The sequence below is a fragment of the Gossypium hirsutum genome, chromosome A08, assembly GCF_007990345.1.
Source record: "Gossypium hirsutum isolate 1008001.06 chromosome A08, Gossypium_hirsutum_v2.1, whole genome shotgun sequence".
In the NCBI taxonomy this organism is placed as follows: domain Eukaryota; kingdom Viridiplantae; phylum Streptophyta; class Magnoliopsida; order Malvales; family Malvaceae; genus Gossypium; species Gossypium hirsutum.
The window spans coordinates 87446684-87472329 of NC_053431.1; the positions used below are offsets into that span (position 1 = coordinate 87446684).

At 36.1% G+C, this 25646-nt stretch overlaps 2 non-coding genes across 2 annotated transcripts; both read left to right on the forward strand.

Annotated features, from left to right (window-relative positions):
- The first annotated feature begins 5861 nt into the window (after positions 1-5861).
- On the forward strand, positions 5862-5967 carry LOC121205299 (small nucleolar RNA R71). Its single transcript, XR_005900383.1, has one exon. It is a non-coding gene; the product is annotated as a small nucleolar RNA R71 (small nucleolar RNA).
- Positions 5968-22561: 16594 nt separating this feature from the next.
- On the forward strand, positions 22562-22668 carry LOC121205504 (small nucleolar RNA R71). Its single transcript, XR_005900580.1, has one exon. It is a non-coding gene; the product is annotated as a small nucleolar RNA R71 (small nucleolar RNA).
- Positions 22669-25646: the final 2978 nt, after the last annotated feature.

The window sequence follows — 25646 nt, forward strand, 5'->3', positions numbered from 1 at the left end:
TTAGGCATCTCCTCTTATCTAAGTGGTTACCTCGATTCGAAATCTCATGGAGCTTAACATCCTCACTAAAGATTCACTCAAACCACTCAAAGTGTTTAAGGACAATGAAAGTAGCACTCATCAGTCAATAATGAAAAGTCATTACCATAGGCTTGCATGAAAATCAAATCTCCACCACTATAAATTGAAATGAAACATCAATCAAAAGGTCTTTAGAGGGTCGTAACGAGGCTTTGTTAGGGGGTGTGGTCTCAAGATGAAAGAAAGGGTTAGAATCGAGATTGAATTGAAAAATTGCCTAACTAGAAAAATGACTAGTCAACAATTGCGTACAGCAGAGCTTTTTTTCTCAGAATATGGAATTTAACTTCTTTAGCTCAGAAGATCACTACTACAAATATGTATACATTTTTTTTAAGAACAAGTCAAATTACAAAAAAGAAGAATAAAACATAGCGAAGTAATTATTCCAACTCAAATCTCGACAAAAATAAGGATCAAATTAATTTAGGGGATTTCAATAATAATGAGGTATGGGTTAATATTGAGGGTAAATCAATTAATGTGTTGTTAGGCTCAAGAGGGTTCACTAAGGGTTAATTGTGAAGGTAGACTTTTCATGGCATGTGTGGGTTAATCCTAAGTGCCTTTATCATTTTGACATATCAAATCAAATGGTGTGGTCTTGACATGCATAATCAAGCAAGTTCTAGAATAACAATTCAATACTGACGCACTCATAATGAAAGTGAGCATGAAAGAAATAATAGATGCTCTAAAGGCTCAAGATCTCACAAAAATTATGGCTTTTTGATGTTTAAACTTGTGGATTTTGATTCAAGATAATACCTAAACTTGGGGAAACAACTTAAAATTTTAAATTAAAAATCAACTTATCATGCTTAATTCTCTAATGTCTTAAAGATTAAATAATCAATGCATGAATGTCTATGTTTTAATTTAAGATATATCAATAAAAATCATAGATCAATCAAAATTTATCCTAAACATGACATGAGAGCTTTTCAAGAGAACAAGGCAATCATTCAGGGATAAAAATGAATACCCCCAACACTTAAGATGTACATTACCCTAATGTACAAAGATAGTTGTATAGAAACGAATATAAAAATAAGATAGGGAGAGAAGTGAAACTTCCTGAGTGATGAATGAATTTCCTTGAACTGGAGTTTTGGAGAATAATCAGCGTGAGGGTGGAGGAGGATACTCCGGCGGTGGTAGAGGTTCATTAGCCCATAAGTCCTGTGCCAAAAGAATATTGTATCTGAAGTTGGTTATGGTCGTGGTCGAGCAGGACATGGCAGTCGTGGAGAACCTTTCCAAGTGGAGTTTCGAGTCCCTGAGTAATAGTGAGCTTTGGAGCTCTTTATAACTATGATAGAATCAGGAACTCTTTTAGGAAATATATAAGGAAGGATAAGTGCTCAATATGAATTAGCCAAAATTAAAAATTGTAAAATAATAATTATAAGTCCTAATAAAAATAAGGTGAAAGAAAAATAAAAAGTAGTCTTAAACTAAAATAAAAGTAAAAACATAAAATAATAAATAAAAGTTTTTAAACATCTTCATCACTGAATGGTTCGCGAGGTGGGGGTGGCGATGAGATGTGGAACTGCTGACAAATCTATTGTGGTGTAGCATCAATATGATCGAAGTGCTGAAAACATTGCTACTCGAATCTAGTTAGGCGCTCAGAGATGTCAGTGTATGAAGCCGCCGCATGAATTGGACGAGAGGGTGGTGGTGGCTGAGACGGTGGGTCCCCGTGACGTGGAGGGACATCATCAGTAATGTCTTCAGGGGCCTCCTCCTTGGTAGATTGGGCTATACGATATTAAGGAGGGTAGGTTCCTCGGCGTTTTTTTATTATCCTTATGCTTAGCATGCTCGAGATGCCTTGTGGAGACATCTGGCCAATGAGGGTCAAGGATGATTATTGTGCCGCAGTGTCAAAAAGCCCGAAGTGTCACGCCAGTCGAGTCACATAAGGGCCAATGGAGATGGCCCCCTTCCTATGCCACTCCATCTGATGCTGAATGGCGAGGGCAATGAAATAAGCAAGATCTATGACGTGCCCGTGCAACATACACCATAGAAAGTAGGTGTCGTGAGTGTTGATGATGCCAGTGCTCTCTCTCTTTCCAGTTAACGTGTGAGCCAAAATGGCGTGTAAGTACCTCAGAGAGCGAGGGAGAGCCGATGCATTGGAGCGGCTAGGATTGTAGGAGGCAGTGCCGAAGGGGGAGGGCGTCCCAGCACTTCGAGGGAGAACGATGAATGTGGCGGTTGAGAGCATGTAAGTCATTGTCCTCCTTGAACTCCTCCGTATATAAGCCCAGTGTAGTACCGAATTCTGGGACGCATAGCTGGCAGACTAATCTGCCTAGGCGAAATTGAACTGTGCCGGGATTATCGTAGTTTGTCATTACGGTCTGAAGATGAAACGTTGAGCATAGTTCCATCGTGAGCTCGAGATATGTCGGCTCGATGATCCCAAAGAAAGGCTCCCAAGGGTCGGTGGTTAGGAGAGCCCGAATCGCATCAGCCAACTGAACTTGTTCTACTGCAGCCCAGTCAAAGCAACGGCCCGCAATTAAAGTTGGGCCTGGAGTATTTGGAAAAGTTCTTCTTAGGGCCCAATGGGGAACTGAAGGAAAGGGTGACGAATTTTCGTGGTAGGACCCGAAAAAGATGACGCTCACTTCCTTTTCTTTGAAGCAGGGATAGCGGCCTTTTTACCACGTGAAGACGACATTGTATACCTGCAATATAAAAAAGAACAATAGTAGGTAAACGAATTTGAAAAGGAAAAAGCCATGAATTTGAACTAACAATGTCAGCCAAAACTACTAATACTAACCAAACTCAACCAAAATAATCAATTTGATCGCATAATTTCGTGACATTAGTAGGGTAATGGCATGAGAATGAGTATCATAATGGCATGGGTATGACAATAGAATGAGGCTTTCCTAACAACTCGATTCAACATGAAATGTATGATAAATAACCTAAGAATGAAAATTAAATAATAGAATAATGAACAAAATGAAAATATAATGAAAAGAATGAAGATTATTTTGATAATAAGCATTAGAAATAAGTAAAATAGAAGTGAAAAGAGTAAACAAACGCTAAGGGAGAAAGATTGGGCGTAAAAATTGGAGTAGGAGCAGCGCACGGGCATAGTAGGGAGGGCGTGTGGACTTGCAGGGGCTAGGGTTAGGGTTTTTTTTTGGGTGAAGAAAAAATGAATAGTGCAGCCTTTTTATAGATTTTGGGGCACACGGCCAGGGAACACCCCCGTGGTCCCCAATTTTTGCCCGTGTGATTCCCGAATTTTAAATTTTGGGCACGTCTGACAATTGGTCCACGCCTGTGTTCCTTGGGCGTGTGGGTGCACACGGCCATGTCGCACGACCGTGTCTATCTTCGTTCGCTTCTCCCACGCCTGTGTATGTAGGCCCACACCCGTATTAATTTAACAGGTTCGACCATGGTTTCCAGGCACGGGCGTGTCACACGCCTGTGTTGTTTTGGCCGGTTCGCCCACGGCCATGTCGCATGGCCGTGGCAATTTATCGTAGCCCGTGTTGAGGAAATTTTTGCCTGTTTCCAACATGGTCGTGGCAATTTATCGTAGCCCGTGTTAGGGAAATTTTTGCCCTGTTTCCACACGGCCTCAGGCACACCCGTGTGCCAGGCCGTGTCTGTATGGGAAACCTGTATTCAAGAGCTCTGTTAGTAAGTTAGGTGTTAAACACTAAAATTTTAAAGAAGTTAATACAGTTAGTGTTCGGGTTGCCTCCTGAGAAACGCTTATTTATAGCCTAAGCTCGACTTACCTTTCCATTGAATGGTCATGGTGGTTCGAGGAGTTTATACTCTTCATTCCTGCTATGAATCTCATCAAAATAAGATTTTAGATGGGTATTGTTTACCTTAATAGTACCGAACTTGGGATGACTTACCTCGACTATACTAAATGGGAAAATGCTAAGTACCGTAACAGAGATTTCTTCATTCGATTTGGCAGTGACAATGTGAGGATCTGCGGCATCTAATAAAACTTTATCTCCAACCTTAAGTTGATTTTGAAAGGTATTGAGCTCATCCTGGCATAATTTTGGTTTATCGTGTGTTCTCGATTTATGTGTCCGCCGTTCATCTAGCTCCTCTATTTGTAGCCTTCGTTCTTCATGAATAGGTCCTCTATTATCGCTTGAGAATGGCTCATGTACTTCCTTCAGACTCATTTCCTGCAAAGTAGGTTGTACCATATTGTCAGTTTTAGTAGAATGGTTTAAACGATCACCTTCAATTTCCGATGTGTTGCCAGAATTGTGAGCTTGAAGGGTGATTGTTTCGTCTCCCACACGAAGTGTGAGCTCACCTATGCCGACATCAATAATCGTTTTAGCAGTTGCTAAAAAGGGCCTTCCTAAAATTAAAGGAGTGTTGCTATCCTCCTCTATGTCTAGAACAATAAGTCAACGGGAAATATAAATTTATCGATTTTAACTAGCACATCTTCAATAATACCTCTAGGAAATCTTATAGTTTTATCTGCTAATTTAATACTCATCCTAGTGTGTTTGGGTTTTTCAAGACCTAGTTGTTTAAACATTTTGTAAGGCATGATGTTAATACTAGCCCCTAAATAAGCTAATGCATTATTAACATCTAAACTACCAATTAAGCAAGGAATTGTAAAACTCCCTCGATCTTTTAATTTGTTGGGCAGCTTATTCTGCAGAATAGCTGAGCAAACTGTGTTTAGCTTCACATGCAAAGCCTCATCCAACTTCTGTTAATTTGCTAAACGCTCTTTTAAAAATTTTATTGCGTTTGGCATCTGCGATAGAGCTTCAATAAACGGTAAGTTAATATGTAATTTTTTTAAGAGTTTAAGAAATTTACCAAGTTGTTCATCTGAGCGGTCTTTCCTTGTCGCATTAGGGTATGGCACACAAGGTTTGTATTCTATACTTACTGATTTCTACTCATTGTGGTCTACCTCACCTTTGCCTTTGCTTATCTCAGTTTCTTGCCTTGGTTCTGGTTCAAGTGTGACTAACCCTTCCTCATCTTGACTAGTAATCGCGTTGAGTTGCTCCCTTGGGTTAGATTCTATGTTGCTTGGCAAGCTACCTTGTGGTCGTTCAGAAATCAACTTGGCAAGCTGTCCAATTTAAGTTTCGAGCCCTTGGATCGATGCTTGTTGATTCTTAAGTGTTGTCTCTGTATTTTGAAAATGAGTTCCTGACACCGAGATGAATTTGGTTAGCATCTCCTCAAGGTTCGACTTTTTTTCTTACTGGTAAGGTGGTTGTTGAAAACCCGGAGGATGTTGTGGCCTTTGATTTCTTTGACCTCCCCATGAGAAATTGGGATGGTTCCTCCAACCTACATTATAAGTGTTACTATATGGGTTTTTTTGGGATCTAGAGTTATTGTTACCCATATATTGGACTTGTTCCTCCTCGATGCTATGGTTGAAGGGTTGATATTCTGTGCACGCTCCTCCTCCATTCGAATCGCACCTCATTACTGGATGTACCTGAGTAGAACCACACAAACCGTCAATCTTTTTATTTAAGAGTTCTACTTGGTTAGATAGCATAGTAACAGCGTCGAGGTTGAAAACACCGGCTGCTTTCGTCGGCTTTGTTCTCATAACTTGCCACTGATAATTATTCAGTAACATCTCCTCAATAAATTTGTAAGCCACCTCAGGTGTTTTATTATTGATAGTTCCTCCAGTAGCTGCATCAACCATCTATTGAGTCGAAGGATTCACACCATTGTAGAATGTTTGAACTTGCAACCATAGAGGTAATCCATGGTGAGGACACCTTCGCAGTAGGTCCTTGTATTTCTCCCATGCATCGTAAAGAGTTTCTAAGTCCATCTGCACAAATAAAGAGATATCATTACGTAATTTGGCTATTTTAGCCAGCGGAAAATATTTTAATAAAAAATTTTCGGTCATTTGTTCCCAAGTAGTAATTGACCCTCGTGGTAACGAGTTCAACCACTATTTAGCTTTGTTCCTTAATGAAAAGGGAAACAACCGAAGATGGATGGTGTCACCAGAAACGTCATTAATTTTAAATGTATTGCAAAATTCTAGGAAATTTGCCAAGTGAGCGTTGGGATCCTCATCCTGCAAACCATTAAACTGAACAAACTGTTGTATCATTTGAATTGTGTTAGGTTTCAGTTCAAAATTATTTGTAGCAATAGCAGGTCTAACTATACTTGACCCAGTTCCTGTTAAATTAGGTTTAGCATAATCATACATAGTGCGCGCAGTAGGATTCTGATTAACAGCAATCGCAGGAGGTAGCAGATTTTCTTGGTTTTTAGCCATCTCCTCGGTTGTGGTTGAAGTATCGTCCTCTTGCTCGTTCTCTATGTATCTTAAGCTTCACTTTATTTCTCTCTGGTTTCTGCGAACTGTGCGATCGATTTCTTCGTCAAAAAGTAGTGGTCCTGACAGGTTTCTTCTAGTCATAAACTATAAAAACCTGCCAAGAGAAAAAAAAAGTAAATTAATAAATAATAACAAAAATAAAATAAAATTAACTTGCAAGAAAAATAAATAGCTAAAGTAATAAAAATCGAGTGTTCCTAATATCTTAGTTCCTCGGCAACGGCGCCAAAAACTTAATCATGATTTTGTGTGATAAGTTTTAAATATTTATATTGAATCGTTCTTGAAGCTAACTATTATCACGATAAAGGCAAGTGTACCTATCGAACAGTAGTATAGTTTTAGCAAGATCGGATTGTCGAACCCAAAAGAAATAAAAGTACTAGTAATGTTTGCCTTTTTATTATCTAGCCTAAGAATAATGGGGTTTGTTTTAACTAACTAATTAACTAAACTAAGAATTCACAGAAAATAAAATTGGGGAATTACTTTTGGAAAACACGATTGATTGAGACAATACCTAAGGAAAAATCCACCTAGACTTCACCTGTTATTTGACTCTGAATCGGACGATTTATTCATTTGACTTGATCCGTAGAAATCCCTAAGTTATATTATTATCCCTTTCGAGACTAACAACGTCTAACCCTAGGTTAAATAATTGAAATATCTTTCTAATTAACTCTCTAGGGTTGCATTAACTCGATCTATGGATCCTCTTATTAGGTTTCACCCTAATTCGGCAAAATCTTGTCACTCTATCTCTAGGCGCGCAACCAACTCCGTTTAATTATGAAAAATGTACTCTTAGACAGGGTCTATTCCTCCTCTGAATAAGATCTTAACTTAAATCAATATCCTGGAATATCAAAACAAGAATTAAGAACACATAATTAAGAACAAGTCAAATATTTATCATACAATTCAGATAATAATAACAAGATCTGTCTTAGGTTTCATTCCCCTTAGGTATTTAGGGGCTTTAGTTCATAAATAAAAAGGAAAACATCTCAGAAGAATAATGAATACAAAACATAAAGAAAAAAACCCAAAACTCCTGAAGGGAAATTGAGGGGAGATCTTCAGTCTTGATGATGAATCCGGCTTCTGAGATGGATCAATCGGCTTTCCTTGAGCAGTTCCTAGCCTCCTTTTCTCTATCCCTTTTCCTCCTCCTCTAGGGTGTATTTATAGGCTTTGGAATGCCTAAGAACCCTCAAAATTGGCCTTTTCCGAATTGGACTAAACTTGGGCTCGGCAGGAACACGCCCGTGTGACACGTTCGTGTGCGATTACTTCAGGCCGTGCTCGAACCTGTTAGAATGGCAGAGGCATGTGTTCTACCCGTGTGAGTAGTGCTTCGATTCTGCCAAATTGACAAGGCCGTGTGGTCTACCCGTTGGAGGAAGTCCAGGCCGTTTTGATTTTGTACGTTGGCCCATTTTCTTCGTTTTTGGCCCGTTTCCCATTTCTCGTTCCTTTCGCTCTCCTATGCTCGCCTAAGTAAAGAACATGAAATTAAGGCATTAGGAGCATCGAATTCACCAATTTTAAGGAAAAATCATTCATAAAATGTGTTAAGAATGGGGTAAAAATATGTATAAATTACGGTTTATCAATGGCCTAGGACACACACGGCCTTGTGTCACTTGAAATTTATTAGTGTTTCAAATCAGTGAGTTACAAGACCTAGCATACGGTCGTGTGACCCTACTCAGTGAGTTACATGTGTGTCCTTTTGTTCGAATGTTACACAGCCTGGGCTATGTCACACGGCCATGTGACCCATGTTTTCTAATTTTTCAATTTTTTTCTTAAAACTTCTGTTTTGTTTCAATTTAGTCTCAAATTGTTTCTAAGCTATTTTTAGGGTCTCGAAGGCTCGATTTAGGGACAAAATGCATATGATTTATATGATTTTGATTGAGATTAATCTATTTAATGATATGATGTTAAATGATATCTAGTTGATTGGTAATGTTTCGTAACCCTAATCCAGTGATGGAGACGAGTTAGGAGTAACAAAATTATGATTGTAAAATAAAATTAAGGAAATTAAATTAAATCGGTGAATCAAATAAATTAATACTTAGCCTTAGCCTCGATGCACTCCGAAATCAAATCGATCTTTGAAAGTAGATTATCCTTTCAAATGATAAGCTGGTTATAGCGATCAAGGACGCCTCAACAGCCAACTTTTCCTGCTGTAGTTGGTTCCAATACGACCTGCCAATCAACCCTTACCAATTATCTAACCACGTAACACACATTCATAATTTAGGATCTTGGCAGCCTTGCGATCTAGAAAAGCCCAGCTCGAATTAACGGCCTCAACCACGTGGGTCGTTAAATCCAATCACTATCTCCCTTGACGAAGGTCCAACTAGCCCTTACCCACATGGACATGCCAATTTATTTATGGGAACTTGAATTCGACAGATGACTGACTCGTTTTCCAGTTGTACACCAAACAACTCCAACTCAACGCGCGCTTTATGAATTGAAATTGAATTAACTTTAAGGGACGATTGTGACTATCCCATATACTAGAGAGATAACGAATATTGTATTTGAAAGGTTTTAGTACGGATTCATATTTCACGATTCTCGATAGGAATGATAACCAGACTAAGGCTAAATAAGGTTTTTAGTTGAGCATGAAATTAATCATACTCGATGGATTATTATAATGGATTTAAGTATAATGGTGATAGGTAGAGGAAGTAAGGGACTTATAGGGCAATTGAACCAAAAATAAGAAAAAGAAATAGAATGGCAGCAGGTTTTGCCAATATTACAAACGTGTGAAAAGGAAAGGAAAAATTGTATTGAATTCAATTTAGGTGTCTCTTTGCAAACACTTATACAAGTATTTATACACTTTTCAAGTGTTATATTTAGCATGAATCAACCAAATAAAATTAACATGATTCCTCTAATATTATGCCAACTAAAATCAGATTTTTCCTTTTTATAGAATTTGACAATTTCAAAAATATGATTTAATCACTAATTCTACAAATTTTCTAATTCAGGCCCTTTTCTTGCTTCTTGTTCCGATTTAGTCCATTTTGCTTGATTTTGAATTTTGGTAATCTTTGATAAGATTTAATCAAGAAATCATAAGTTTAGTAGCATTCTGTTAAAAAATTAGTCAAAAATAGATACATCAAAAGCACAAAATTAACTTGCTATCAAATTTCCCCGTACTTAGTTGATGCTTGTCCTCAAGCATGATGTGTATTCCCATACCAGAAATCATTCGACAATTTTTTCGAAATGAAATCTTCTTCTTAAGCCAAGCGTAATGTAAACAATTAGGTGAATAAAAAAAAGTAATCGCTAGGTTTAACCAATAGGCGTTTTATAAAATTTAACATTATGCAAAATTCAACTACTTCACTTAATTTAGGCTTAATCAAACTTGTGAGACAATCGTACTCAATAAAATTTCCACAACTTTGGGACATAATCGAATTTTTTTACGTGAAATGAGATGACAACCCAAGCTTCTCACTCTGGTTACCCAATTTGACGTGTCTCCAATTAGTTTATTTCTCTTTAATCATAGCAGCTCGGTTAGTGGCAAGTTTCGGTTCATTACTCGAATCTTTTGACTCTAAATAAGATGACAATCCAAGCACCTCATCCATGTTACTCAATGTAACACCCCTAACCTGTATCCATCGCCGGAACAGGGTTACGGAGCATTATCAAAGTTTTCAGAACATTTACAGATAATTCATGTCAAATTTTATTCAATTACTGAAATTACTCATAACGTCCCTTAAAATGGACCCTCGAGGCCCAAAACGAGTATTAGAATCGAATCGGGACTAATTTGGGAACTTAGAGAATTTTTCACGAAATTTTAAAATTTTTCCAAGATGCAGGACTCACACGCCCGTGTGGTCCAAGAGACACGCTCGTGCTGCAGGTTGTGTTCGACCCCGTGTAACTCTCTGACTCGTGCCAAATGGCTGACCACATGCCCATATGCTAGGCCGTGTAGCACATACAGCTAAGATACACGCCCATGTCTCTGCCCGTGTGCTCAATTTTGAGCATTTTGTTTCTTAAATTTAAGGTGCAGGGGACGCACGGCCTAACCACATGCCTATGTACTAGGCCATGTGTCACACATGGTCAAGACACACGCCCATTTGTCTACCCGTATGGACAAAATAAAGCAATTTTCTAGCTTTATTTCTCACCCAAACTTTGCCAATGACCTACACTAAAACTTTCATTTATATACCAACCAATTCAAGCATCATAACCAAGTTAATTCTAACATCTAACATGGTACATCATTACAAGCATTCATGTTTATAATCTTACTCTTTTGTGAATGTACATGTTAACATAATTTAATCAACCACACTAAACACATGGATATTCATCATGGTATAACCTTATAATTTTACCAAAACAAATATTTACTAACTATTCCAAATGGCTAGATTACAAACAACCCTTTTACATGCCAATACGGCCAATTAACCTACACATGCCATTATAACCATGACTAAATTACCATATGTATCGAAATGAGTTGATGGATAGTGTGAGTGATCTCCGCCAAGCTTTCAACCCAACAGCTTCCGATTTACTATAAAATAAGGAAATAAAACTAAGTAAGCATATAATGCTTAGTAAGTTCGTATAACATGGTACTTAACTTACCATTCATTCTGTTTCAAGATAAGCATGTAAGACACATTCAATCAATTTGATCTCAAGCCCTACACATATCCTCATTGCCCTTGTTAGTCATATATTCCATAATAACATCAAGAAACATATATGGGTCAACACAATCAGATTTCTGGATATATATATCTTCAATATCACGTATCCATATAACATGCATAAATCATATCTTTATATTACAAGTATATTTTCATAATAATTCATCTCGAGTTCAGATTATTTCATGTCAGAACTTTATTCATATAATTCAAAATATCAATGTCACACGAGTAGTACACTCAATGTCTAAAAAGCTATAATCAAGGATGAACATATTCATCAAATAAATTCCACGTGCAAATATTATCATCTCATATTTCTATATATCAATTATCATGTATCATCATTTTCATGTATTTCAAGCAGATACGTGTAATAACTTATTTCTTATTCATATCTTCTCATGTCAGGATTTTTTTACCAGTTGAATTTATTTGAAATATCGATGGATACACAGGTAGTACACTCGAGGTGTACAAATCAGGATCTGTCAATTCATATTCAAAGGTACCCATTAGGGAACTTAACCAGAAAGCACACTCTTGAGCCACATATCATATAACATGATTACTTGTCCAAGCAAAATCCTGTTTCCATCATATGCTTACAAGAGCTTAATCAGGATTGCCCATCTGGGCTAAATCCTATCTGTAACATATGCTCAAGAGGGCTGATATCAGGATTACCAGTTCAGGCTAAATCCTTTCTGTAATGAGGTCAATAGGATTACTCGTCTGAGCTAATTCCCGTCAGCAACAAATGCAGGACCTCATTCAATAAGGAGAATCACATTTATCCATCGATTTTCACTTATTCAAATGGGATTTAAAATTTTCAAGCATTACCAGGCATGTGATTATTTCATAGGCATGTGATTATTTCATACATCTATAACATTCTTATAATTCAAATAAACACATTTCACATTCATTTGAAGCATAAAAGTAACATTTTTATTGTTTATCATTTAAAGGGCATTATCATTGATCGGGCTTTTTCAGATATATTTTCAATGTCATATATATATATGATATTTATATAAATTACATACACAAAATCTAATTCAAGCATATAAATATACAATTTAGTTACACAAACTTACCTCGACAAATGTTCGTGTACATAAAATCTATTAATCCAACATTTTTCTCTTTTCCTCGTTCTAGCTCTGAATTTAGTCTATCTGGATCTATACGAGTAAATTTAACATCAATTTGATACAATTTAAGCTCAATTTAGTCCAATTTACATCTTAGGCAAAATTACCACTTTTAATTAATGACGATTTCATCCCTAGGCTCGGAAAATGAAATCCATGCAATTTACTCCTTATTCCAAGCCTAACAAAAATTTCAATATAAAATTTACAGCACATGTATTCTATAAAATTCAAAATTTTTCTTCAATTTACACAACTTTACAATTTAGTCCCTAAATCATGTTTTCATCAAAAATCAATTTGTAAAAGTTGTTTATCTATCATCAACCTTTCTGTTCTACCATAAATTTCAAATTTTCAGCATATTCATCCATGACATAATTTCTATACTTTGATAATTTTTCAAATTAATCCCCCAAATAGATAGATTAGACTATCCAGGTTTTAAAAATATAAAAATTACTAAAAAAGGGGCTTGAATACTTACCTAATTTGGCCAAGAAAGCTTGCTTTTTCTTTCCTAGGGTTTCCATGAAATATTTGGGCAAGAAGATGATATAAAATGATTTTTATTTCTATTTAATTATTTATCAGCTTTTAATTTTATCACTTTCCAATTTAGTCTTTAGTCTCTTTCTAATTTTCCTTGGATGAATCATCCAAAAATATCTACTAACTTTTCATTAATGGTCTAATTACCATATAAGGACCTCCAATTTAAATTTCTATAGCTATTTAATCCATTTAGCTATTAGAACAAAACTTTTGCACTTTACACGATTTAGTCCTTTATCAAATTAAACATGTAATCGATAAAATTTCTTTACAAAATTTTCACACTATATTATTATCATACTGTAGATCATAAAATAGTATTAAAATAATTTTGCTTTTTGGGCCCGGATCTGTGGTCCCGAAACCACTGTTCTGATTTTATCAAAAATTGGGTTGTTACACTCAATTTGGTCACATTTCTGAAATCTTCACTAAATAACTAAGCCATTAACGGAGTAAATATTTATTTATTTACTCTTTTTTATTTTTATTTCAATGAAAAAAATGAAACTTGGGTCCTTTATTAGGTAAGTTTAAAAAGCCAACTATTTTATGAAATGTTGACTTAGCCATAATCTTTTTTCTACAAAACACTTGTCAATCAAATTAAGCAGTAACTAGTTATTCATGAATTACCCAATTATTTAAATTAACTAAGCATAGGATTTGGAGGTTCAATTTCAAAACAGATTAAGGAATAATCTTAGTATACGAATTAACACATATAAAGAAGAAATAGCATGAAATGTCCTACGAATCCCCTTTACTTAGCCCACATTACTCTCAATGTGCAATTTCAAAAGAATAATAAATAGAAGGGTGAAGTGTACTTGTATTAATTTGGCAGAGGGTGGTTTGGGCAGTTCAAGTTGGTCTTAGTCGGTTCAGTCCTCGGGCAGAACTGAAATTTGACAAGGTGTGCCCATGCCACAAAAGAAATTCGATTTTGATTTATTTTTGGATGAAAAGGGATAGTCTCCACCATCGTTCCTGGTAAACAATACATTAAAATAGATTAAATAATAATCTTATTTTTTTTTATTTTCAACATGAATTAAACTGAATTCAAAATTAAATAAATTAAAATAAATAAATATGGATTACCTTCCAAAAAGCATTTTTGTTTAACATCGTTAGCTCAAATACCCTAATTTTATTCATTTGGCTCCTCGAGAAGTAACTCATCCTCTACGTTCATTTGGAAGTTCTCGTAAAAAGGTTTCAGCCTTTGCCTATTGACCTTGAAATACTCCCTGGATTTCTCCATCATCGGTGGATTGAGGTGTCTTTGAGCTTCTCTGTTCGGGTTTGCCTTTTCCTCTATTGGAATCATTCAATGTTCCGGTAATGATTTGAGTTCTAATTTCGAGGCCTCCATGCGAATGACAACTTTACATATTGGTTCTTTGATCATCAATAATTCTTCATATTTTTCCATAGAGTCGAGATCTAAATTCCTACATAGCAAGTTTGTAATTCATCCTCTTTGTAATATCCAAAATGAAAGTTTGTCAATGGTTCAATTATATCGACACTAGAGAAATTTGTCATTACACTGGGATAACCCATGTCCTCATAAACATTGAACTAGACCACATCACCGTCGAATTCCATGGTCAGTGTTCCACTCAGAACATCAATTTTCGTTCGTGCGGAGCTTAAAAATGATCTCCTAAATAGAATATTGATGGTCACTAAACTAACTAAAATCACGACAAAGGCAAGCGTACCTATCGAATAGTAGTATAGTTATGGTGAGTTGGGAATATTGTATTCACGAGGACTAAAAGTACTAGTAATTCCCTTTTTTTATTTAGCCTATAAATTAAAGGGGATGTTTTTAAGCTAAAATTAACTAAACCAATTACTGAGAACGCAATAAAGAGCGAATTGGGAAAATATTTAAAGAAAACCAATGAGATAGACAATACCCAAGAAAGAATCCACCTAGACTTCACTTATTATTTTGAGTCTGAATTAAACAATTTATTCACTTGTGCCTTGATCTGTAGAAATCCTTAAATTATATTAATCTCTTTTGAGAGTAAGAACAACTGAATCTAGGTTGATTAATTGAAATCTCTTTATCTAGGTTGATTAATTGAAATCTCTTTCTAATTAAAACCCCTATTGTCACATTAACTCGATCTATGGGTTTCCTTATTAGATTTGACTATAATCCGGTAGATTTATGTCTTCCTATTTCTAGGATTGCATGCAACTCCTCTCAATTATGCCAGATCTACTCTTAAATAGGGACTTTTGCTCTACTAAAATAAGCACATCAAACTTGAATTAATATCTTGAAAATAAAGTAAGAAATAAGCATATATAATTGAGAACAAGAAACAAATATTTATGATGTAATTCAAAAAATCAAATAATAAGATCCATCATAGGTTCCATCTTCCCTAGGTATCTAAGGAATTTAGTTCATAATCTGGGATAGAAGCATCTCAAAATTAGAATAATAACAAGACATAAGAAACCCAATAAAACTTCGAAGGAAATTTGACTAGAGATCTTCAATCTTGAAGGAGATCTGCTTCTGAGTTGATTCCGACTGTGTTTTTCAAGTAATCTCTTCGTTGTACTCTGCGTGTCCTCTTTAGTCCTCTTTTAATATGTATTTATAAGCTTTAGAATGCTTATAAACCCTAAAAATTGAATTTTTCAGTGTAAAAGAGAAGTAGGGCTCGAAATCGACACGGGCTCGCGTATTGGCATGTGGCCAGCCCGTGTGGCTTACACTTAGAAACCCTAAAAATTGAGTTTTTCAGTGTAAAAGAGAAGTAGGACTCGAAATCAACACGGGCTTGCGTATTGGCAGATGGCCAGCCCGTGTGGCTTACACGGGCATGTGCCCAGCCTGTGTAAAAATGCCTAAGCTGTGTGGCTCCTGAAAATAGCTCTTTTTATCCGCTTTTGGCCCTTTTTTGCTCCTTTAACTTCCCTATGCTCACCTAAGTATAGAAAAATAAATTTTAAAGATTAGGATCATCAAATTCACATAATAAAACATCCAAAAACATGCTAAGCATGGGATTAAAACATGTTACTTTTATGGTTTATCAAATATCCCCAAACTTAAGCTTTTGCTTGTCCTCAAGCAAAATTCTCAACTCATAATTAAAATTAAAACTTTCTTAACTCATAATTCTCATCAATAATGTTTTGTCATAATTCCAAAATAATTATACATTGATAATTCAACTAAAATAGCATTAAAGATTCAAATAATCCAAGTCAAGCATTTTTAAATCTTGAAAACATAGGTATTTCCCCTTATCTAAGTAATTATCTTTAATTTAAAACCGACAAGAATTGACATCCTCATTAAAGATTCACTCAAATCACTCAAAGTGTTTAAGGTTCAAAAATAAGCACTCAATAGTCAAACATGAAAATTCATTACCATAGGCTTGCATGAAAATCAAATCTCCACCACTATAAAATAAGATGATACACAAATCAAAAGGTCTTTAAAAGGTTGTAATGGGGCTTAGGTTAAAGGTGTAGAGAAAGGCTGAAAAAGAGGGTTAGAATCGAGATCGAATTGATAAATTACCAAACTAGAAAAATAACAAATACTGAATTATAAATAATTACATCAATGGAAACTATTCAAGAATAACACAAGCTTCTTCTCAAAATATGAATTTAACTGTTCAAGCTCAATTAACAAAAAACTAAATAACTATATATTTATTTTTTTGATGACTTTTTATATATGTAAATAAGAAGAAATAATTCAGTAACTTAATTAAAAGGCTTAATCAGACAATTAATCAAATCAAATCTTGATAAAAAAAATGAAGTCAATAAAATAGGAAAAATTCTTAATGAAGAAAAAATAAGTTATGGGTTATCATTAATGGGTAAATCAAGAAACGGTGTGTTAGGCTCAAAAAGGGTTCACTAAGGGTTAATTATGAAGGTAGGCTTTTTATGGGATAAGTAGGTTAAAACCTAAGTGCCTTTATCATCTCAGTATATCAAATCAAATGTGTGGTCTCGACATGCATAATCGAAGCAAATTCTAGAATAATCAATCAATATTGACACACTCATAATCAATAATAAAATGAGCAAGAAAAGTGTATGCTCTAAAGGCTCAAAATCTCACAAAAATTATGGTTTTTAATATCAATCTTGCAAATCTCAAACTTCAAGGTAATACCTCAATTCAGGGAAACAACCTAAAATCTTTAGTTCTGAAAATAGATTTATGATGCTTGGTTCTCTCATGTCTTAAAGTTTAAATAATCAATGCAAAAAATCTATGAATTTAGTCTAAAGTATATCAATGATAATCACAAATCGATAAGAATTCATTCTAATAGTAATATGAGAAAATTACTTGAACACAATACATAATTCAGGGATTTTCTAATAATCATATAAATAACCTCCCCACACTTAAGATGTACATTGCCCTCAATGTACAAACAAAAATAATCACAATAGAAACAACATATCATAAGAGAATGAGAGAATTGAAACTGCCCTAAATATTGGATGAAATCCCCAGAATAGTGAAAAGCAGAATTGTAGACAAATCTAAATGTAGTGCATAATTCTGAGCAACTAATAAGAAAATAAACACAAATGGTGAAGAAGATTAAAGGGTTACTCGATTAGAAATATCATAATAAATAAAAATGTAATTCAAAATATAAAAACAAAAGAAGTCTAAGAAACATAAAAATAAAAATAAAAATAAAAAATAAAATAAATGAACTCAATGGTCCTCATCATCAGACTCGTCGGTGTCGTGAGTCATCGGAATTGGAGAGTAGATATGGAAATGCTGATAGATCCTCTGCAAGGTTGCATCAAGACTGCCGAACCTCTGAGTGCAGTATTGCTCGAAGCGAGTGAGCTACTTTGAGACATCTTTTGAAGTAGGAGAAGTAGGAATAGGTCGATGACTCGAAGGTGGATGCTGTAGTGGGTCCTCATTATGGCGAGGAACATCATCAGTGAAGTCTCGGGTTTATTTTAAACGTCAGAATGAAACAATCGATACTGAAGGGGATCCACTCCATGATGCCGCTCGATCATCCTCATGTGTATCATGCTCGAGATTCCCTGTAGGGACTTCTATCCGATAAGTGTGAGTGCGGAGGACTGCTCCGGTGCGTCTAGGAGACCGAAGTGTCGAGCGAGGTGAGCCACATAAGGGCCTAAACAGATGGGACCCCTCTTGTGGCAGCCAGTCTGATGGCAGAAGGCTAAGGCGATAAAGTACGCCAAGTTAAATATATGCCCGGTGGCCATGCTCCATAGAAAATAGGTGTCATGAGTGCTAACGACTCAAGTGCTCTCCCTCCTACTAGTCCCAGTGTGAGCTAAAAGTGCATGAAGGTACCTTAAAGTTGGAGGGAGAGAAGTCGCCTTCGAGTGACTCGCATCATAAGGTGTCTGGCTCACTGTAAGCTCTATCTAACAACGTGATGGTGTGTAATGGATGTGCCGGTGAAATTAAAGGAAGTTATTGATGCTCATAAATTCCTCTGTGTAAAGTCTCATAGCAGCACTGATCTTGGGAACACTCATCTGACACACCAAACCACCAAGTCGAAAAGTGATGGTGCCTAGCTCGTCATGAGTTATCATGACCTGCTGTACAAGAAATGTCATGCAGAATTCCAAAGTAAGCTCCATGTAAGTGGGCTCGATGATGGAGAAAATTTTTTCCCACGGAGCTGTGGCAATAAAGGCATGAACATCGTCAACTAGGCGGATCTGCTCCAATGCGACCCAATCGATGCATCGGCCTAGACCGAGTGGTCGTACTCAAAAGAGCTGATATAAACCCTCTTAGGGGCTTGGCGAGAATTGGAGATAGGGGTGACGGGCCTTGGCAGAAGTGCTCGAGGAGGAGGTCCTACCATGGGTCTTCTGCTTTTTCGAAGCGGGGACGGTAGCCTTAGTCTTGCCACATGTGTTTGTCATGGTGTGCCTGAAAAAGTAAAAGAATTCATCAATAAACAAAGTATCACCAAACAAATATGAAAACTAGGGTTGAAAAGATAAAATTCAAGTAGTTCAAATAGAAAATTACTCCTAAAACAGTATGTATGAATACCTAAGTATGCAAAAATCATATCGTATAACTACCATGAATCAATGTGATGAAACAATAAAGAATAAAAACCAAATCATGGTATGCTTAAACTAAGACTAATAGCAATAGTAATTTAAGAAGAATAAAATGATAAACTAAAAAGTAACCTAAATAGACTAACCATATTAGAAAGAAAATCAATAATCAATACTATAACACAAGTAGAAGGAGCAGTGAAGAAAACAGAAGCAAATTATAAACATTCGAAATGAATAAAATATGTAACATAAAAAGAGTAGAATATTAAAATAAAAGAAACTAAGAAAGAATTTTTAAAAAAATAACAATTTTAAAAAATAATAATAACAACAAACAAAAAGAAATAATAATAATAGTAATAAGGTGAAATAAAAATAAAATAAAAAATAAAAATAAAAAAGGAAACTGACTGTGTGAAGGGCGGTAGGTCGGGCGTGCGGCTGGAAGGGAGACCAAGGAAGAGACGGGGGAAAGAAAGGGAAAAAAAAGAGAAAGTAAGGGGGTTGTAGGTGGCCGACAGAGTGAAGAAGGAAAGGGGAGAGGTTTGTGGGTGGCGTGCTGGAGTTTGTAGGGTTGGTCCGTTAGGAAGAGAAAGGGGAAAGGGACAGAGAGGGAGGCGGCTCGTGCTAAGGAAAGGAGAGAGAAGTCTGGGGCTGGGGTACATGGGCGTGGGCATGGGAAGGGTGAGAGAGAGATGGCTGCGTCGTGGGAAGGATAGGAAGAGGAGAGGCAGTTTCATCATGGTGGCCGAAAGGTTGATGGAAAGAGAGCTGCGGCAACTAGGGTGGGAAAAGTTTGGGGAATAAGACAAAATGAAAAATAAATTTATGGTTTTTGGTTAAAAAAGGGAGACGACCGTGTGAGGCCCGTGTTGAGCCACACGACCATGTCACATGCCCGTGTGACTTTAATATTTTTAACCCTGTAGTCACACGACCTCGAACACGCCCGTGTGTCCAAGCAGTGTGTGCCACATGGCTGTGTCGCCTGGCCGTGTGCATCTTCCTTCGCTTCTTCCATGCTCGTGTGACCTCCTAGACGCCCGTGTGGCTTGTCGTGTCTCGCGAACAACCGTATGCCTCACCCGTGTAACTCTCTGACTTATTTTAAAATAAAAAAATTTAGCTCCAAGTTTCACACGGCTTAGGACACGCCTGTGTGTCCAGGCCATGTACTATTTTAGTCTGTGTCTCTGTCAATTTTTGAAAAATTAAGTCCCAGGATCCACACGGCCAAGGACACGCCTGTGTGTCCAGGCTGTGTGGTTCATATAGTCATGTCGTCAAGCCATGTAACTCATTATTGATTTCTTTAAAAATTCAAAACTAAGTTTTAAAATTCCATACGGCTAAGGACACGCCGATGTGTCCAAGCCATGTGTGTTAATTTTTTTTAATTTTGAAAATTAATTAATTTTAAAAATACCATGAAATAAAATTAAGAAAATTAGCAGTGTTAGCACTCAAGTTGCTTCCCGAGAAGCGCTTATTTAAAGTCTAAGCTCGACTTACCTTGTATTCGCACGGTCACGGTGGTTAGCAGAGTCGAAACTCCTCTTTCTCGATGTCAATTCTATTAGCAGAGTAAGGTTTGAGCCAAGTAATGTTTACCTTGAAAGTGCCGAATTTAGAATGATTTACCTTGACTGTACCGTATGGGAAAATATTTAGTACCATGAAAGGAATTTCTCCATTTACATTAAGCTCTGATGTGGCAATTCGAGGGTCCATTTTATCTAATAACACCTGATCCCCAACCTTAAATTGGTTTGTTCCATCCTTATGCCTGTCATGGCATCGCTTTGGTTCTGTATCGTGTACTCTCGGTTTCTCCTTGACATGTGTCCGCCATTCATCTAGTTCATCGATCTGTAGCCTTCTTCTTCATGAGTTGTTCTATTTTTGCCGCATGAGTTGGAACGTGGCTCTATCAAATTTCTCTGAGGTGTTTCCTACAAAGAATGTTGAGCCACAAGGTTACTAATATTAAGAGAACTCGTATATTCATTGCGATCATTAGATAACCTAACAGAATCACGAGCTTGGAGTTTAATCGTATCATCACCTATACGAAGTATTAGTTCACTTGTACCAACATTAATGATAGTTCTGGCAATTGCTAAAAAGGGCTAACCTAAAATTAAAGGTACGTCACTATCCTCATCCAAGTCTAAGACAACAAGATCGATTGAGAATATAAATTTTTCAATTTTGACAAGAACGTCTTCAACAATACCCCTAGGTAACCTAATGGTTCTATCTGCCCATTGAATACTCATCCTAGTTTGTTTAGGTTTCCCAAGACCTAGTTGCTTAAACATTTTGTAGGGCATGACATTAATACTCGCCCCTAAATCAGCTAAAGCATTATTAACATTTAAACTACCAATTAAACAAGGAATAGTAAAACTCCCTCGATCTTTCAACTTATTGGGTAGTTTATTTTGCAAGATAGATGAACAAACTGCATTTAGCTCCACATGCGATGACTCATCTAACTTCCATTTGTTTGCCAAAAGCTCCTTTAGAAATTTAACTGAATTGGGCATCTGCGAAAGAGCTTTAATAAACGATAAGTTAGTATGCAACTTTTTCAAAAGTTTAAGAAATTTACCAAATTGTTCGTTTGTGTGGTCTTTCTTTGTCACGTTAGGATATGACACACTAGGTTTATACTCCTTACCTACCGATTTTTGTTCACTGTGGCTCACCTCAACCTTACCTTGACTTACCACAGTTTCTTGCCTTAGTTCTGGTTTAGGTTCAACTAACCCTTCTTCATCTCGAACCGTAATTGCATGAAGCTACTCTCTTGGGTTAGTTTCGGTGTTGCTAGGCAAGCTACCTTGTGGTCTTTCTGAATCAACTTAGCAAGTTGACTTATTTGATTCTCGAGCCCTTGAATCGACGCTTGTTGATTTTTAAGTGCAGTTTCAGTGTTTTGTAAGTGAGTTTCTGACACTGAAATGAATTTCGTCAGCATCTTCTCAAGGTTCAATTTTTTCTCTTATTGGTAAGGTGGTTGAAAGCTAGGAGGGGGTTGTGGTCTCTGATTTCCTTGGCCATCCCAAGAGATATTCGGATGATTCCTCCAACCTACATTATAAGTGATTCTATAGGGATTATTCTGAGGTCTAGAATTATTACCCACATAGTTGACTTGTTCGTTCTTTGTGCTAGGGCTGTAGGATAGACATTCTGGATTGTTCATTCCTCTTCCATTCGTATCACATTACATCACCAGATGTACTTGCATAGAACCATATAAACTATCAATCTTTTTATTCAAAAGTTCTACCTAATTCGATAACATGGTGACTGCATCCACGTTAAAAACACTGGCTACTTTCATCAGTTTCTTTCTCATGAGTTGACACTAATAATTATTTAGTGACATCTTCTCTATAAACTCGTAAGACACTTCAAGTGTTTCATTGTTCAAAGTACCACCAGTGGCTGGATCGATCAATTACCTAGTTAAGGGATTCAAACCATTGTAGAAGGTTTGAACCTGTAGCCATAGAGGTAACTTATGGTGAGGGCACCTTCTTAATTAATTCTTATACCTCTCCCATGCATCATATAGGGTCTCTAAATCCATTTGCACGAAGGAAGAGATATTATTCCTCAACTTAGCTATCTTAGCCAGTGGAAAATACACCAATAAGAACTTTTCGGTCATTTAATCCCATGTAGTGATAAAACCTAGTGGGAGGGAGTTCAACCACTGTTTAGCATTATTTCTCAATGAGAAGGGAAACAACCGTAGGTGAATGGCGTCATTAGAAACACCATTAATCTTGAAAGTGTCACAGAATTCTAGAAACTTGGCCAAATGAGTATTTGGATCTTCATCTTGCAAACCATCAAACTGAACAAATTACTGAATCATCTGAATAGTGTTTGGCTTCAGTTTGAAGTTACTCGCAGAAATAGCAAGTCTCACAATACTTGATTCAGCCCCAATTAGAGTGGGCTTGGCATAATCATACATGGAAATGAGGAGTAGGATTCGGATTTATAGGATTTGCGGCAACCACAGGACGTAGCTGATTATTTTGATTTTCAACCATCTTCTCAATAATAACAATAACATTTTCTTGCTCTTCCACTGCACTTTATCGACTTTGCCTTGCTTCTTTACGGTTTCCACGAGTTGTGCTTTCAATCTCACTATCCACTACTAAAGGTCCTAATGGGATTCTTCTAGTCATAAACTAACGAAACCTGCCAGAAGCAAACAAAAGAAAAATTATAAAACAAAAATTAAACCAAAAATAAAATGCAATAAAATAAAAATGGCTAAAGTAATAAAAATCGAGTGTTCCTAATATTTGAGTCCCCGACAACGGCGCCAAAAACTTGATGGTCACTAAACTAACTAAAATCACAACAAAGGCAAACGCACTTATCGAATAGTAGTATAGCTATGGTGAGTCGGGAATATCATATCCATGAGGACTAAAAGTATTAATAATTGCCTTTTTTCCATTATTTAGCCTATAGATTAAAAGGGATGTTTTTAATCTAAAATTAACTAAACTAATTACTAAGAACGCGACAGAGAGCGAATTGGGAAAATATTTTAAGAAAACCAATGAGATAGACAACACCCAGGAAAGAATCCACCTAGACTTCACTTATTATTCTGAGTCTGAATTAAACAACTTATTCACTTGTGCCTTGATCCATAGAAATCCCTAAATTATGTTAATATCTCTTTCGAGAGTAAGAACAACTGACTCTAGGTTGATTAATTGAAATCTCTTTCTAATTAAAACCCCTATTGTTGCATTAACTCGATATATGGATTCCCTTATTAGATTTGACTATAATCTGGTAGATTTATGTCATCCTATTTCTAGGATTGCTTGCATCTCCACTTAATTATGCTAGATCTACTCTTAAACAGGGACTTTTGCTCCACTGAAATAAGCACATCAAACTTGAATTAATATCCTAGGTATCTAGGAAATTTAGTTCATAATCTGGGATGGAAACATCTCAAAATCAAAATAACAACATGACATAAGAAACCCAATAAAACTTCGAAGAAAATTTGACTGGAGATCTTCAATCTCGAAGGAGATCTACTTCTAAGTTGATTCAGACAATGTTCTTCGAGTAATCTCTTCATTCTACTCTGCGTGTCCTCTTTAGTCCTCTTCTAATATGTATTTATAAGCTTTAGAATGTTCAGAAACCCAAAAAATTAGGTTTTTTCGAGTAAAAGAGTAGCAGGGCTCGAAATCGACACGGACTGGCGTATTGGCATGTGGCCAGCCCGTTTGGCTCACACGGGCGTGTGCCCTGTAACAGTCCGGTTTTGACCCTAATTGGAATAGTGGTTTTGTGACCATAAATTCGAGTCTGAAGAATATTTTAATATTATTTTCTGTGTCTGTGATATGTGAATTTATGTCTGTGAAATTTCTGTGATTTAATTTGTTCTTTTCTGTGCTTAATTATGAAAATTGATTAAATCGCGAAAGTATAAAAGTTGAGTGCTAAATGTTAAAGCACCTAATTGGCTTGGCTTTTAAAATAAAGGTCCTTGCATGTCAAGTTTACCATTTATATTAATGGTAGACAATGATGGACATTAGTGGTTGAAAATTTGATGATATATGCCAATGGCAAAATGGGAAAATGATTATTAAAGTTATTAAATGAAAATAAACATGAAAATGAAGCCATTTCATGCATGTATTGCCAAAAATACAAAGAAATAGAAAGAAGAAGACTATCCTAGGGTTCGGCCATTGATTTGGTTGATTAAGGTATGTACTTTGGTCTGTTTTTGATAATTTTCTACGTTTTTGTGATCGTTGCTTCATGTTCTTCAAAACCCATGTCTGAATTTCTATTTCTGTTAAAGATTTCATGAAATGCCATTGTTGATATCATGAGTTTTGTGATGTTTTTGAATGAATTATAAAGGCTTGCTAGATGATTCATAAGTTTTGTCTTTGAGTTTTTGATGAAATTGAGTTATTTGGGTTAAATTTTGAAAATGAAGTTTAGAAGGACTAAATTGTGAATTGAACATGTTACATGGGCTTGTATAGAAGCCAAGAAAAGTCGGCTAGCCCTTTTTGCAAATAAATTTTGCATATTGGTGATTTTAAGAAAAATGGACTAAATTGTCAAAGTGTGAAAATGTAAGGGCTAAAATATAAAGTTCCCTAACTATGTGTATATGGATTAAATTGAATGAAATGAATGATCGAATGGTTGAATTTGTATTGTATTAGATCAAGAACAAATAAAATCGAACTTAGATCGGGGGAAGTCCAAAATAGTTAAATAGACGACTCGTTTTATCCGAAATTCGTTCGAGGTAAGTCAAATTACAATTACATGTTAAATTGAAATAAATTCTGCACATATAAACTGTAATCTGTATTGGATGGCCTTGAGTGCCTGATGAATATCTTTGGAGTAAAGTATGATAATATGTTAATATCTAAAAAGCTCTGTATGTTTCTAAGAAAAGTTGACATCTGTCTGAGACATCGTGTAAGACCGTGTCTGGGACACAGGTCTCAATTGAGATTTATGTATAAGACCATGTCTGGGACATTGACATTGCATCTGATTTCGTGTAAGACC